This window comes from Abrus precatorius, unplaced genomic scaffold, assembly GCF_003935025.1.
Source record: "Abrus precatorius isolate BTA unplaced genomic scaffold, Abrus_2018 Scaffold11, whole genome shotgun sequence".
NCBI lineage: Eukaryota > Viridiplantae > Streptophyta > Magnoliopsida > Fabales > Fabaceae > Abrus > Abrus precatorius.
The window spans coordinates 10,692,292-10,697,238 of NW_020874303.1; the positions used below are offsets into that span (position 1 = coordinate 10,692,292).

At 34.7% G+C, this 4,947-nt stretch overlaps 1 non-coding gene across 1 annotated transcript; it reads left to right on the forward strand.

Moving 5' to 3' along the window:
- Window positions 1–4,407: 4,407 nt before the first annotated feature.
- LOC113856772 lies at window positions 4,408–4,513 on the forward strand. Its single transcript, XR_003503005.1, has one exon. It is a non-coding gene; the product is annotated as a small nucleolar RNA R71 (small nucleolar RNA).
- The last annotated feature ends 434 nt before the right edge of the window (window positions 4,514–4,947 follow it).

Consider the following 4,947-nt stretch of genomic DNA (forward strand, 5'->3'; position numbering starts at 1 on the left):
CAACACAATGAACTGCAGATTACAGAATGCAGAAACGAATCACAAAATCAATTACACAAGAACAGAGTTTGGAAACTAGCACAGAACACAATACACGACAAAATGCAGAAACGCTTAAACATTGAATCAAGTAGTGCATATGATGAAGTAAAAACAAAATGACTTATGTCCCCGGCAACGACGCCATTTGATAACCACGTCGCAATGGCATCAAACAAACTAGATTTCTCAACAATTTTTCAATACAAGGAGCAAACCTAGGTCATCTCAGAAGGACATAAAATGCATTCTGCTTTCAGTTCCATCATATAGTTTACAGTTAGCTTGGAGAAGGATTTGTTTGAATTCAATTGTAAACAACAGAAGAAGAATAAAGAACAATTCCAACGAAATATGAACTTCAACCAATTCAAGATCTCAATCCCTACAATGCAATTCGTATTGTTCACACGAATACAATTCCAAAGAAATTCCAATCAACACTAATTCAATTTGACATTAATACTCTAAAATCTAAATCTAAATTATGAATTCCATCAAACAAGAACTGCAATCGCAAATTCAATACTCTAACAAAATTCAGAACATTCGATTGATTGATTGAATTAGGTGAATTCAATTATTTCAAATCTGAAATTAACTCATTCTCTGTTTAGGATGCAAACAGAAATTCAAGATCATGAATAACGTAATTAACCTAATCAGAAAAGAGAGAAAAAGGAAGAAATTCGATAGAACCTAATCCATAACTTGAATGCAATGTAGTTCTTGAAACCTTGAACCGATTGATGAATTAGCCTTGCTTCATAATCAAGATTGCTTGGAGGGGAAGAGGAAGAGGAAGAGAAGAGAGGAAGAAGATGAAAAATACAAAAATAAAGGAGAAGAGAGCATTTCGTATGGAGACTTTTTGAATTCTAAAAAAAAAAATGAGGGGAAAAGATTTTTTACATGAAGTCATAACCTTTATTTAAAGACAAAATAATTAGGCTTAATTAAGACCCAACTCCCTAATGAGGTTTCTAAACACCTAACTAAGTAATGTCAATAATACAATCAAATTTTGAAAATGTCATTGCAGGGCCACAACATTGTGACACATTTTTGGGCATGAAGATGCTTGAACCGGGCTTTTCTCCCAACAGAGAAGTGGTAGATCTCTCTCTTATCTTTCCAGGGACACCAAGTTTGTTCAATTCCGATTAAGGTAGCTTCAGATATAGTCTTTGCAAGAAACTATGTCAAAACAAGAAATTATGACCGGAATTAAGAAAGATTTACATTTAAATCCTACATGACTTACCAACACAAATCTAAACTAATACATCAAAATAGTACACTAATGAGACTCAATTAAACCAAAAACATGGAGAGAAAGATGTGCTAAAATATGACTATTACATCTTTAACAAGTAAATCACTAAGAGGTTTTGCTATTTTTGAAAAATCCTTAATAAACCTCCTAATAAACCTGCATGACCCAAGAAACTCCTAACTCCCTTAACATTTATTGGTGGAGGTAGTTTACTAATAACTTCTATTTTTACTTGATACACCTCCATTCCTTTTTCTGAAATTCTATGGCCAAGGACAATTCCCTCTTGGACCATGAAATGACACTTTTCCCAATTCAAAACAAGGTTAGTATCTTGACATCTCTGCAAATAGTGGACAAATTAGCTAAACAATTATCAAAAGAATTGCCAAAAATAGAGGAAATCATCCATAAACACTTTAATAATTTTCTCCACTAAATCAGAAAAAATGGACAGCATACACCTTTGAAAAGTAGCTAGAGTGTTGCACAATCCAAATGACATTCTTTTATATGCAAAAACTCTAAATGGACATGTAAATGCAGTCTTCTCTTGATTCATAGGGCCACCGCTATTTGATTGTAGCCAAAATATCCATCAAGAAAATAACAAAATTCATGTCTAGCTAGTCTTTCCAACATTTGATCAGCAAATGGCAATGAAAAGTGATCTTTTCTAGTTGCATCATTTAATTTTTTATAGTCGATACACATGCGCCAGCCTTGACAGTCCTAATAGGAATTAATTCATTCTTTTCATTAGGTACAACGGTCATTCCTCTTTTTTTAGGGACAACTTGGACTGGACTAACCCATTGGCTGTCCAAAATTGGGTAAATAACCCATGCATCCAGCAGCTTCATTACTTCTTTTCTCACTACTTCTTTCATGGCTGGATTTAGTCTTCTTTGTGGCGTACTACCGGTTTAAAATGCTCTTCAAATAGAATTCTATGCTTGCAAAAAGATGGATTGATTCCCTTTAAATCTGAAATATGCCAACCAATTGCAGACTTATGGGCTCTTAAAATTCTCAGCAATTTCTCTTCTTCTTCTTCTTCTTTGAGATCATTACTAATAATCACAAGATTTTCATGTTCTTGTCTAAAGAAAGAGTATCTCAAGTGAGAAGGTAACTGTTTCAGCTCTAGTTTCTCAATCTTCTCTTCCTTCATTTCATTTTTCAGTTCTTCCTTTGCTGGATTTTTGGAAAAAGGAACAATTGGCAAGGTGTCCAACTACTGCACATATTCTCTCAAGTATTCTTCTTCTTTTACAGCAGCAGAATGATTCCCTGCAACTATTATTTCCTTTAACAATGAAATTTCATTAGCATTATCAATAAAATAAGGGAAAGTAATAGAATCTAGAATATCAACCCTCATACAAGTAACATCATCATTGGGATGTTTGAGTGCCTCAAATACATTAAAAATAACCTTTTCATCCTGCACTCTCAACATAAGCTCTCCCTTTTGAACATCAATTAAAGCTCTCCTTGTAGCTAAGAATGGTCTGCCCAAAATTAAAGGAATGTCGACATCCACTTCCATGTCCAAAATTACAAAATCTGCAGGAAAAATAAATTTGTCAATCTTAACTAGCAAATCCTCTACAACACCATAAGCATGTGTGTAAGATCTGTCCGCAAGTTGTAAAGTTATGCTAGTAGGCTTGACTTCTTCTATTCCAAGTCTCTTCATGATAGCAAGAGGCATGAGATTAATGCTGGCCCCAAGATCACATAAAGCTTTCCCCATGGTGCAATTTCCAATAGAACATGGAATGCTAAAAGAACCTAGATCCTTTAATTTTTGAAGGAGTTTCCTTTGTAAAATAGCACTGCATTCTTCAGTCAAAGGGACTATTTTATCATTCTCAAGCTTTCGTTTCTTAGATAACAGCCCCTTCATGAATTTAGCATAGGAAGGCATTTGTTCAAGTGCTTCAGTAAAAGGAATATTTATTTGAAGTTCTTGAAGACATCTAGAAACCTCTCAAATTGTTTTTCTTGTTTTGGATTGGGCATTCTTTGATGGTAAGGAAGTCTCTTGTATTTCTCCTCATCAATAGGTTGATTAGCTTCCTCAAGTATTTGCCTCTTTGTCTTCCTTATAGCCCTTGGAGAACTCTCTTTTTCTGAATTTTCTCTTTTCAGCAAAGTAAAATCTCCTTCATCCAGATCAAATTTTAATTTCTCCTCTATAGCATAATTATTTCCTCTTTTTTTGGCAGGTTTGGGACTTCCCCACAACAGCTCCACTCCTAGTCATTATAGCTTGACATTGTTTTTTCAGATTAACAACTGCATTGCTAGGAAATCTCACCTCTTCTCCGCTGGATAATTGTTCAGCCAGTTGTCCAATTTGAGTTTCAAGCTTCTTCATGGAAGATTCTTAATTCTTGAAGCTTGTTTGGGTTACTTTCATAAATTGTAGCATGGTTTCCTCCATCTCATTCAACCTTTCAGTCATAGGCTTGGAGAATTTTTTATTCTTTTGAGGTTGAGTGGCTAGATTCCCTTGAAAATAGGATTGTTGTGCTGCTGGACCTACACCAGAAAAAGGTAAAGCGGAATTAAAATTCTTTGCAGTAGAATATTGAGTGTTCCAATTAGAGTACTGCTGATTTCTGCTATTAGGACACTGAAAACTAGGTAGGAATGAAGGTTGTTGTCTCTGAAAATTTCCTATATAATTAATTTGCTCCTGAGGTTCATTTGTAGATGCATCACATGCTCCATTAGCATGATTTCCTCCACAAAAATCACAAGTAAGTTAAATATTCTTAATTGGAACAGCCTGTAAGTTGCTTATTTGTTGAGTTAGTGCAGCAATTTGTTTTGAAAACATTTGACATTGCAGCTAGCTTTGTGCAAGAAAAGTCTCAAGAATTTTGGCTTCATATCCTCCACTCCTTGTAGAGTGTCTAGAATTAGAATTTTGATACATAGATGAAGCCATCATCTCTATAATTCGTTGAGCTTCTTCCAATGATTTAGTATTCAATGATCTTCCCACAGTTGCATCAATCATGGTTCTAGGGGCTGGACTCATTCCATTATAGAAAGTTTCCAGTTGCATCCATTCCGGTATGCAATGGTGTGGACATTTCCTTAATAATTCTTTATACCTCTCTCAAGCTTTATATAAAGATTCTCCTTCTTGCTGCACAAATGATGTAATTTTCCTCTTAGTTTGGTAGCTTTAGATGGTGGAAAATACTTGGTAAGAAATTTATTGACAAGGTCTGCCCAAGTGGTGATGTTTCCTTGTTGTTGAGCTTGCAGCCAACATTTAGCTTTATCTCTTAATGAAAATGAAAATAGTCTCAATCTAATTGCATCCTCGCTAACTCCATTCATCCTTATTGTATCACAAAGCTGCAAAAATTAGAGATATGTAAGTTACGGTTATCCGAAATTGAACCAGAAAATTGATCATGCTGAACTAAATGAAGTAAAGCTGGTTTTATTTCAAAGAAAAACTGATTTTCTGTCTCTAATTCTTGTTAAACTTGACTGGACTGTTACCATTTGAGCTAATGTGTGATGCAAGTGACAATACAGTGGGTGCTGTATTAGGACAAAGAAAAGATAAAAGACTACATGTGATTTACTATGCTAGTAGAGTC